General features: G+C 34.3%; 1 protein-coding gene across 1 annotated transcript in view; it reads left to right on the top strand.

Annotated features, from left to right (window-relative positions):
• Window positions 1–12,925, top strand: part of LOC121725514 (lachesin-like) — an 83,369-nt gene that overhangs the window by 57,312 nt on the left and 13,132 nt on the right. The window lies entirely within an intron of this gene.

Raw genomic sequence — 12,925 nt, 5'->3', positions numbered from 1 at the left:
AATAGGGTAATAGGGGATGGTAGGAATGGGAAGGGAATAGGGGAGGGTAGGGAAGGGAATAGGGTAGGGGATTGGGCCTCCGGTAAACTCACTCACTCGGCGAAACACAGCGCAAGCGCTGTTTCACGCCGGTTTTCTGTGAGAACGTGGTATTTCTCCGGTTGAGCCAGCCCATTCGTGCCAAAGCATGGCTTTCCCACGTATAAAATTGTGTCAGAACACTACGGCATAATATGAAATGATATTTTTTTAATGAAATAAGGGGGCAAACGAGCAAACGGGTCACCTGATGGAAAGCAACTTCCGTCGCCCATGGACACTCGTAGCATCAGAAGAGCTGCAGGTGCGTCGCCAGCCTTTAAGAGGGAATAGGGTAATAGGGGAGGGTAGGAATGGGAAGGGAATAGGGGAGGGTAGGGAAGGGAATAGGGTAGGGGATTGGGCCTCCGGTAAACTCACTCACTCGGCGAAACACAGCGCAAGCGCTGTTTCACGCGGGTTTTCTGTGAGAACGTGGTATTTCTCCAGTTGAGCCGGCCCATTCGTGCCAAATCATGGCTCTCCCACGTATAAAATTGTGTCAGAACACTACGGCATAATATCCGTAACCTAATTTTAATAGGATCGCTTGGATCCTATTAAAATTAGGTTAATATTGAAGGATTTGGATAGTATATTCTGCTTTGCATCCACGCCTAAAGTCATTCGCAGATTTGAATATTATGTTTATGTGAAAACACACCAGCTACTAGTTTATGGAGTTTTTATATTTGTGAAAGAATATGAGTTTGCCTAATTTTTTTTATACAAGTGATTCATAAAATAGAAAAAAAATCTAAGCTATTTAAAACATAATATTATATCAAATCTTAATTTAAATGTATGTAACCTTTTACGAGCGAATTCGGTAGGAGGTCTGAATTTCGACAGTGGCGTTTTGACGATAGTTTGTATTGTGATATAGAGCGCAAACGGAACAATGCACTTATGGAGACAATGAGTGACACTGGGGACGGGGTTTAAGTGAATTTGATGCGGATTGCGGCGGTTTATCTCTGAATATCACTTTTCATTTGCTTTATATTTCCACTGGTATTATTGGTTTTAAATATTCACATCTTTTGAGTTGTTGGATGAGAACTGCAGGATATTTCTTGCGATTATGATACAGAAAAATTTTATAGCAAAAGGGAATGTTATGAGAATTATGTAGCATTAGAGTAGAAAATAAAATACTAAAATCAATTCAGTAGTTTTCTCGTAATGTTTGAATAAACACAGAAAATTATAAACATTTTACTGTTTTTAATTATTAGTCTTGTTTATGATATAATACATTTATATGATTTCTTAGATTGTAAAGAAATCTCTAGTTCAAAGTTTTTGAAAGAAGTTTTAGAACAATTTCAAATCGTAACTCACCAACACTTATTTATACATTCTTCGAAACATGCCACGAGCAAAACAAAATACGGGTAAACGTAGATTAAATAATGCCAAGTGCAAACTGCAATGGGTAGATTTATCGAGTAAACCAGTCGACTCGCTGGCAGAACATTAAATCACTGAATATGTTCTTTACTTTAAGTGATATAAGTGAGTACTGGGTATTCTAAACTTCTGTTATCTAGCAGTTTTTATCTCGTATTTTATTGGTGAGTATTTGATGGATTTTTTAAAACATAATTAAAACACTTTTGAAATAAGAAATATACTTAATATATGAAGAAATGACTTTGCTAAATAGTTACATTTATCAAACAAAATACACTCTTTTTATAACACTTTACTCAGTTAAATACCAATGTTAAAATCGAGAAGTTAATATCCATTATACGCCCACAAAATCTTACGCTCGTCCCAATTTACAAATGATTAGTTCAAGACAAAGATAATCAAGAAAATTACAGTCGAATTCTAAAGGGATTTTCTTAACCTCTTCCTGTGATATCGCTCAGGTTAAATTGATTAAGAGATTTGACGTAAGCCCCGGCTTTCGGGACTCGTGACAACTCCAAGCTGTAATATAATTTCAATTAATGTTAAGTAATGTTTATTTTGCTCCAGTGCAATTGTCCACTCATATAGCTCTAAATTTTAAAAGCTTTTTATCACATAAGTATAATTTAGTAATATCAGTGCATTTTAAATCGCATATGCAATAAATGCTATAAAAATATTTCTAATTATATCACAGTAAAATTTATTCTAGTCCTTATAACATACCTTAGTTCAGAGATGATGGAAATTTTGGTCATGCTGTTATTTAAGAAGGACTTTCTTGAGTATTTCAAGTAAGTATACTTAACAATAAAACATCCTCAATTGAAGATACGTCGCTGCCGTAAAAGTTCATTGCTTCAACGTCGAAGGTTGCTGAAGTTAATGCTCCTGTCGCATATAACATTACGACCTATTAAATTTCTAAAGATCTGTCTGAAATTTAAATGACAATAATTACTACGAAGAGCTTGCATTTCGCAGCTGACCCGGATAGAGTTGCCAGGCCTTAAAATACAAAACGGCAATCCGATGTGAAATCTGAACATTCCTTAAATATGTTATGACTTAAGCTTCTTTATTATAGTTGTAGCTTAATAAAGAAAAACAATTATAATCTATATATATAAAATTAAATTTCAAATGTGTTAGTCGCGCTAAAACTCGAAAACGGCTGAACGGATTGGGCTGATTTTAGTCTTAAAATATTCGTAGAAGTCCTGGGGAGGTTTTAAAGTGACACGAAGTTCACCGGGATAGCTAGTTATTTGTATATTTCTTTCTCGTTAATAACTGTGCGGGTTTTGCAATTATCGGCAAACAAAAATATTAAAATACTTTAGTTTATTGAAATAACTTTCATATAAAGTGGAATTTAGACAACGGTTCCGACTATGATAAATTCCTTACGCCGTAAATTTGGAAGTAGTCATGACCCCATCTTCCCGCTTTGGAATATCTTAGTTAATCATAACGATTATGATAGCTCAATATTAATTATTCGTCATCGCAATTAATCGAAGCGTATTAGAAATAAGCGATTCGATCAGAATCATCAGCGCTTATCAATAATGAACACCAATTACGTCCAGTTTTCGATTCGATGAAGCACGGAGGCTCATCCGTGGCTAATATTAAAATTTATGCAATCGATTCCAATCGTCGGTTCCGTCTGACCTGCAGAATTAATCGAATAATCGAATTATAAACGAGAATCGTTATCATTATAACTCGATTGATTAATTCATAATGTAAACCTCTTTTTTGCAAATCATCAATACTTGTCGGTTATATTTGCCAGTTGACCGAATCTTTTGTGGATTTTTCATAAATTGTTAATTAAATTAATTAACATAATACATTATGGCTTAGTTATATTTGTTTAAATTAAAACATGTGAAAATTATTTACGTCATTACATGTCTCATAACATGGTTTCAGTAAAAGTTTAAAGAAACTCTGATTGTACGCAAATCGAAAGTTACAAACTTAAAATTCTTAGAACATAACGATAAAACATCAAGTTGAAAATAAGCATAAAAACGACGATGGCCAAAACAATCTAACTTTATAAAAGTGCCAAAAATGTTCCTTTGCAATTTAAACAGTAAAGTTTTCGACTCGCTTGAGTGTGACAGCATTGACACTTATTAAGTTTACCTCTGCCGTGGCGGTGACGGGCCGAGGGTTCTGGAATTTTGTGGAATGCACGAGACTGGAATGTGACCGCGACATCTTCATTCCGCAACTTTGTAAATGTTTGTTATACTTAGTCATGCACAGCACGTACAAAGAACGTGTAGAATTTATTTTTGCGGCTCAGATAATTTGGTCGCTTATAATTTGTTTTGTGTTAAAAATAAAAATTGTTTTATTTCTGAATAAATTTGAATCAAATATTTTCAGAATGTTGAACTACATGTTGCCTACCACCGGTTCGGGAACTAACCCGGCGAGAAGAACCGGAGTGTTATTACCTAATTTCTAAAATTAGTGAAATTTTCATAAGTGACAAATACATTATATTGGTGATTATATTGGTGAATTATATTGGTGATAGCCAGCTGAACGATATACGATTTCGAAATTAAGACTCGCTTTATTAAAAAATATAAAAAAGAAAGGCGGAAAATATCCACCAAGTAAAATGATCTAGCGATTTGTATTTCACCCAAATCTCGGGAGACAGATTGTTCATCTCACTTATCCGCGAGCTATTTACTTAGGTTCGATACGGCCGGCGAAAAAGGTTTATTATTTACAAGGGACCGAACATTTGTAAAGTGTTAAAGTAAATTTGTGAGCGCTGAAACATTACCTTTGCAAATATGCTAAACAGTTTTTTGTTATGGCAACACTGAATGCATGTCATTAATCAAAATAGTTATTTTGTAACAGTGTTATGTTAATACTATTAGGGTTGATTCAGACCGCAACGCGACGCGTAGATCATTTCTAAATGTATATGGATTTGACAGATTCGCAAGACGTCTCACGCAATTGAAATCTGTCAAATCCATACAAATTTATGCCGCGCTGCGCCTCGCCTCGCCTCGTCGCGTTGAGGTCTGAATTGACCCTTATACGTCATACATGAATAATATCAATTAAACCAAGGTTGTCCAAACTTGTAGTAGCAAAGCAATGCAGTATTATGTCGCATGAGCGTAAACATGTATCTGGGTTTGTTTTTATGGCTACGGCAAAGTTTCTTTACTACTGTCCACATAGTAGTAACTAGTAACTTTGTACAGACGCATTGTACGATAATCATCACAAAGGAAAGCGTAGCTAACAGGCTTTTGAAAATTTTAAGCAACATTTTGAAACACAATACGCTTAGATTGACTGATCCTACGTGTAGCGTCAAACAGTTTTTTTCGGAACGGAAGTTAATAAAGGACTATTGACCAACTCTGTGAACTTTCCGTTATTTATTTAAAACTCTAGTTTTCAATTGGAACTGAATTCCAATTTGATGTGAACACGTGAAGTACGCCTGTATCGAGGCCGATGTAAACGAAACAATATTTAAACATTATACAGTATACCTACAGGGTATAAGGTACACCGCATAACAAAACTAAGTTATTATACTTTAGTGTATAATATTGTGTCCTTTATAATTAGAAGCAGAAAATTTTAAGGTTATTATATAATATAAATTATGTTTTGACTTATGATATTATAATTATTACTTATTTAGGTAAACCGTCGCTTTTGCACTATTTTACCATCGTGTTCGTGTGACTTAATATGAAGTACAAAGTGACGCACAACTTCTGTAGTGAAGGGAATGTTGACAGGAATGGTGATCGACGACCCTTTTTGCAATCCTTTTTCTGTTCTCCGAACTCGCGTGGCCCCACATTGTCAATATGTCAATACATCAAACTTTTCGCCACCCGTTGTGGCAAGTATTTTGAGATACTCCGGCAGGAATTTGAATACGAGTAGAAAAATAATAAAGAAATACGGTAATACCTATTCGATACAAATGGCGATGGCGTCTACGTGCTCTAGCACGATTATTAAGTACAGGGTGTCGTAAAAATACGTATTTTTCTGCATAGAAACGACGAAATAATTAATTTATTATATTATGTTTTATAATAATTATTATATCAAAATGTACAACGTAATCATTAAAATTTTAATGGACACTAAAAATGAAGTAAAGTTCGCTTCAAAGTTTATTTTATAATGTTATATCCTAGGTTTTACATTTTAGTAAACAAAATAAGATTATTAATATCAGACACAAGTGCAAACAAATCCGAAGTAAATTTATTAAGCAATTTGTTTATTGGTCTTGTTATTTTATCTATGAACATTAAAATATCATGCTGGATTTTGCTAGTAGATTTCGTTGATATTATATTAACTTAGCTATTAGCCCTCAGTATGTTATTATAAACGCACATAATACGTTAGAAATTTGAAAGGCCATTATGGACTTACCCCAAATATTTTACGTTAATGTAAAGCCTATTTTAGTATAAGCTTATCCGACCATTAACTCATGTTCAAGAACTAAATTTTACATTCATAATTTTATGATAATTTCTTTAAAAAAATGTAAATAAATCCTTTTAAATATAAAATTGGGCTTTATTTAGAATAATACAAAGAGTTTTTGTTTGATCATTAAGAAAGGAATAAGTAAAGATATAACAATTTTACGATACCAATTCCTCAACAATTATAAGAGCGGGAGGAACAATACTCCAAATATCTGCGAATTTAATTGTCTCTCGTAACTCAATCGCATTATTGAAGAATTACTTCCAATAAGTCGATTGAATATTGATCTGCAGTATATTTTGGTCGAGAGTACGAAATACCTATGATATAATCGAGGGAGTTTAAATAAGCCTTTAGTCGGCTGTTAGCTCCGAGGGTATTTTCAATATGGGTAATTTTGCCTGAACACAAATACTTCGCCATCTTTATTGCATACTCGAGGATTAACTCGGTATGAGCGTTGAAAAACGGGCGGGGCTCCGGTTACAAAACTCCTACTATTTTATCTTAATTACTTGAAAATCTTTGTGCGACTAAATCCGTACCCTTATGTTGTCCATCGTCGCGTAACTTTATGTTCGGATTACTTTTATGACCGGATTAAAGTCCGCTTCCGAATGTTTACGGCCCAAATCGGTGCCCATCTGGCCGATACCTTTTCAATATGCGTCTTATTAATTTGTAAGATTAAGTTGTAAGGAAGTCACACTTGAATATGTAGGCATTTTTATGGAGCAGTCGATTTACAGGCGAATATGTTTTGTCAGTACATAAATTTTAAAAATGTTTCTTGAAAATGTGTGGTATAATTTTTAATAATCCGTGAAATTTCGAGTCCAAAACTTTTACATGGAACTAAATCACTTTTGTAGGCCAACGAGCACTTAAAATTTAACAAAGAATAAATTTTAAACAACGCAAAATTTTTCAAAGTTCGCAACAAATTAATTCATGCACAAAGTAAACGTTGTACGCCTTTGAAATATGTCCGACCTGCGGGGAATCCCCGTTGCGCTAAAGAGCTTCATTCTTGGCACCATAAACACATTCTTCGACACATAGTTGTGACGTCACAACTTATGTTTTAGTGAGCTCAGGCCTGGAACCTGCGGAATTCGTTAGACTGCTCCGAGGAATCTACCATCAGAGAGATGTTACCCATACCGGGACGTTACATAATTATTTGCCCGTAACATTATTATAACAAAGATGAACAATGCAGCCCAAATTCTAGCCGAAATTGTGGTGGAGTTGAGCTCCTTATGTGAATTTAGTTTAACATTTAGTTGGCTTACTCGTGTGCCTTAATCGTGTCAGGATCTAAGTATGATCGTAATATTAATTATAAGACTTCCTCTGAAAGCTTTTTACTTTTAATTCATAAAAACTGTCGATCCGCTGTCGATTAATTTTTGTGATTACCGTTGAAATCCTGACAGAGGACATGGAGTGACGAAAATTTTACAAATGATCAAAAGCTGTTATTAACAAAAACCATTCTTAGGTAAAGCAAAAGAAAATTGGCGGAGGGATTCAACAAGTGAATTATTTCTTAGCCGAAAAATCGACAGCCATTAGTCAGCGGTCTTTTGTTGTGTCGGGACTCGGGCCACAGGTGTGTGCTGCAAATATTCCTTTTTCCTTGAAGCTTCCTACTTCATAATACCGAAAAAATATATAAGTTTAAAAATCCGAAGACCTTTTAGTGTAACAAAATATGATATCGGATAATAGCTTGCTTATATTGTAGCTACTCATAGCTCTGCTTTATATATAATTTTGTCTGTAATAGTTGTTGCGAGTATCCATTAAGAACCTAACGGATTTTAAATGTAAATATTTTTGTGCTCTCAAATTTCTCGAGATTCGAGAGATTAATTTATGTACATTCCACTCATAATATTTTTTTAATATACAATTATATCTAAAATATTTTGTTACAAAATTTGGTTTTCCGAGAGTTTGTTCAACAGTTACCAGATAAGAAAAAAAAACATGTCAAACCACCTATACTCAATATCAATCTAATATATAAAATTCCCGTGCCATAGTATTCGTGCGCGAACTCCTCCAAAACGGCTCAACCGATTTTAATGAAATTTTGTATGTGAATTCGTTAGGCCCGAAAATAAGTTATCTACTTTTAATTTTAATACTAGAAATAATTTATATGTCAAACCATCGTTAACCGGGTCAGCTCAGATTACAAATCTTCTTCTCCTTTTGGCGTGTGGATTACAAATCTCTGTGTGAAATTCTGTGACTCATTTCGCAGTATAAACTTTTTGCTGGTCATTTTACATGACATGTGATTCGCTACGATTCCACATGAGCAGTACCGTATGAAAGAAACCTCTGGAAGGTTTCCGTACGAGCGGGTCAATATCGGTAAAAAACGTAATAAACAGGAGCGGTCGTCCATCATAGCGTATGTCAGTTGCTCGCCCCCCAAATAATTGCCCTGACGCGATTCCGCCCAAAGTAAATACTTGGAAAATTGATGCCACATGAGCGTGAACCTCTGCATGTTTTAGAGGTTTTTTATATGTCGTAACATACATACATACAACATACAGCAGACGTATTTTAAATAGTTTTGCTTACATATTATAGTAAGCTTGTTTTTAACCGATTTTAAAAAGGAGATTATCTATTCGACCTGTATGTATGTAATATTTCCAGAACTGCCCAGTTTTTGTATATGTTAGTCTATATCAACGTCTGAACAAATTTCAAAAGTGTATGTATGTATGTTTTTATGTTTGTGTTCGCATATCTCTGGAACTAACATTTACGATTACCAGATACGATTTCAGTAATTCTTTTTTTGTTGTACTAGGTATTGTTCAACTTAGGGAATAGTGCAAGTTTTATCAAAATCGGTTCAGTAGTTTTAGAGAATATAGGGAGTTTTAATTCTCAATTACGTACAATTTTGAAGTCGGTTTTATCTTTTTAAAATAGAGTTTTTAAGGTGCTTTGGTGCAGAGGTATTTTAAACAGTTTTACTTACTTAAAGTAAGCTTGCTTTTGAACAACTCCGTTGTATTTATCGCGTAGAAAAGCCGTACATTTTTCGGGGAAAATAAATGTCCCATGTCCTTTCTCGGGATTCAAAGTATCTCCATACCATATTTCATCAAAATCTGCTAAGGGCCTGTTCCACCACTTCCTGATCAGTGCGGTATTGGCTATCCACCACATAACTTGACAGATGAAGTATGGAGAATCTGTTATCAAAGCTGTGACTAGCCTATTCGGCGCTTTATCAGAAAGTAGCGAAACAGGCCCTTAGTGATTTAAGCGTGAAGGGGTAATCGACGGACAGACTGGCAGTCGCACATATTGGATTTTCTGAATTATAACCGTCGGATCTCTATTATATTATTATAACTATTAAATCGTCAAGCTAATTTTTTTAATAAATTATCAGTTTAAAAAAAACGTCATAGAACTATGTAATTAACATTAATTTTTGTGAACTGTTTTTTGTCACAAATGCCTTCTATCTAGCTCTTCTAATATTTAAAAAAACAAGTATCCATGGGCGACGATGGTTGCGTTCTATCAGGTGACCCGTTTGCTCGTTTTCCCCCTTATTTTACAAAAAAAAAAAAATCTTTATGACCAAACCGCAATTCTACTAAAAACTAGTCGAGCGTTCGAAACGGTAGAGTTTTCTACGTTCGCCACGTACCTGCATAATTTTCAGTTACCGTAACTTGTAAGAGCGCTTCGTGTCCTTGCAGTAAAAGCCACTAAGTCTCCAACAGAGCAACATCAGATAGTTTCCTTAGCTAATTCTAACTTCGTGTTCCTGTCAATCTCAACACAAGTCGTAAAAGAATATTGGTAACCTTGCGTTGTCCATAATTAATGATGCGCATGCAAATCTTCGCTAATTGTCGTAATCACGAAAACACCCGAATCTATGAAACGTAAGAGCCCCAAACAATGCACTTGCATTTTGCACCTTGTTCAAAGGAAATATAAGTAAATATCATATAGCCAGTGGCCAGAGTAGACAGAATTATAGAGTATGCCGACTTAGAACTGAGGTTGACATTTTTAAATTTGACGTATTATGACGAAAATCGTCGCTAGGGTTGTTAACTTGTCACTACGAATTTAAAACTATGACATATTCGCTGGACGTGTTCCTCTTTGGTCGTATTGTTGTTTGTGTTTTGGCACATGCGATTAAAATTGTCAGAATCCAATTTTGAAATCTTTATTCTAAATATTTAAAAATAAATTATACCAGCCAGCGCGAGGCACATTCCGTTCATAATCCTAGTGAAACCCGACGAATTTGACAGATATTGAAACCTGTCCGTTTCTTTGCAGTCGAACTACTGGTAGTTATGTCTATTGTGCGGTGGCTGTCCACTGTCGCCGGTCCGTCAATAAGTGCTATAACTCACCGGGAAGCCATCGCGGCGTTACCATGGTAACGTCCAAGCAACGTCAGGCGCCTCTACGTTGCTGCAAAGCGCTGTTTTTCTAAAAGTTAAGTTTAAAACAGCTTTTACAGCGACGTCTACCGACGCTCGGGAAATACGATCGTTGCCGAAAAAATACAAAAATTTCTACGCGCATTATCACTTTGAGAGCACTGTAATTAATAACGCGTCAAAAAAGGAAAGTGCATAAATAAGGTACTTATAAGTCTTCTGGGAAGGAAATAGCAAAATCGCACGAACTCTAGTATTGTAGAATAAGAAATGAGTAGCCGTAATTTCATCGTAATTTTTTTTATTATTTTAACAGACATACAAAGATGATCTTGGTTTATTAGCCTTTGTGCCCTAAATGTTACTACTTATCGGACATCTTATTGTTCTCTAACTGTTTGTCAAAGTAATCTTTAGGGAAAATCTAACAAAATAAAAGGAAAACAAGTGTTAAATTTGGCTACGGAACCCTATAATACTGTACCTTAGAGATACCTCATACTGCATATATTGCATTACATAAAACACAGATTATACAGGAGATGAAACAATGTATATTATATTATATGCATTATCTACATAATTATTGTGATAAGTATCTGTTTAGATATCATAGGACTTAGTGGAGATACCATTAGTATTAGTATCAGTAGATACCATTATGAAGAACGCATTTGCGTTTTATATATAAAAAACCCTACTTTTATAAAATATATGGAAGTTCCTTTTGTATAACCCTGAGATACAATCTCACACACTACAATATAACTTGTGATATTCAAATCTCTTCGTAATGCTATCATGTAAAGTTCACAAGTCTTCAAGCTAACGGAAACATAAAATGGAAGAGGAAAATATGGTTGCAATATGGTAAAAGAATTCATAGCTATTTTTAACAAGTGAATGTATGGCGGGACCTTGAGTCAGAATGTTACTTCCATACATTTCTGTGTGTAAAATAAGAATACTTAACAAATATTATACTCGTATAAACATTCTTTGCCACTGTTAAATAAGCTTTATTCTCGTGTTCTTTTTAAAAGACAAGTTCAAGTATTATAATACATTTCATTTATGTTACTTGCTAAATCCAACATATAACATGAAACGCCCAATATTATTCTGTAATTTTTTAAATCATAGTGTATACAACTCTTTTTCTAGTCTTACGGCACCAGACTTTTAAAATGTAAAGTCTTTTAGTAAACGTGTGGTCGCGTTAATGCCTGAGCGTTCTTTATATCCCACTTTGTCGCAGAGGAAGGTCAATGGTAGTAAATAAACTGTAAAATGTAAAAATAAAACCCCTAGAAGTATACAGCAGTAAAATCTTAGTATAAGTGGGGCCCGTGAAAGTGAAAGGCGAGCGTGTTCAATAAAAACCATAGACGGTCAGTAATATTGAAAATTGATAGTCTAGCTAAGATAACTTAAAATTTAAATAATTAATACCGATTATGGTTAGAAAATACAAAAAAAAATTATAATCATTAATTATTTTACAAAGTTTACCTATGAGTTTTGGCGTAACAAATCTATGCCACATCTACGATAAGGCTGCGACATAGATTGTGCTGGACAAACATTTTATCATTAGTAGAAGGCATGTATTTAAATCAATATCTGTATATTCCCTTTTCCCGATCAAAATATTTGAAAGTTGCACCAAAAATACTGACTTGAACACTAATTATGCACCCTAAATAATGCGAATTCAGCATACTATTTAAAGTTATTTGCAAAACTGTTTTACTGAACGAATAACTATTATTAAAATAGTATATTATTTTAATAATAGTTATTCGTAGTAGATAATTCCTTAGTTCAACAAACATACTACAACTTTTTAAATGAAAACCATCACCTAAATTTCTTTTAGGAACACCATTTATTCTAAATAAAACTCAATTTAATCTGTTATTTTCATATAATTAAGAACACATAAAAATCATCAAGTGCTAATTTAACATGGACTAAACTTTGGCATAGTGAATGGTAACTCAGTTTATACTCGTAAACAATCGGCAAAGAGCGAGTCGGATTCGCGCACAAAGGGTTCCTTTCCGATATATTGCAAAATAATTAAGCCTCCGGCTTAGGAATTGCACTCTAGGGGTTGACAACCTACTAAAGAAAAAAAAAAGAAAAAAACAACTGGCTTCAATTATGAGTCGCTACGCGGTGCTCCTACTTCTGGGTGGTTCACAAAAAATAACCACGATGGCTAAGGAGGGAGCTACGCTGCGCTACGCTCCCGCCTTAGCCATCTAACCTAACCCAATCAAGTCGTATTGGGCCAACATTGCTATTAATTATTTAAGAATCATTAATAAATTTATTAACCCATACAATACAGTAGTGAATTTTGATAATTTTTCTTAATTTTTATCAAGAAACCTTGAATTATATAGTTTTGGAATGATAAAATCTTTCACCATATCTCATCA

Source organism: Aricia agestis, chromosome 3, assembly GCF_905147365.1.
Source record: "Aricia agestis chromosome 3, ilAriAges1.1, whole genome shotgun sequence".
In the NCBI taxonomy this organism is placed as follows: Eukaryota; Metazoa; Arthropoda; class Insecta; order Lepidoptera; family Lycaenidae; genus Aricia; species Aricia agestis.
The sequence above is the reverse complement of the archived record's forward strand: the minus strand, read 5'-3'. Positions and strand labels throughout refer to the sequence as shown.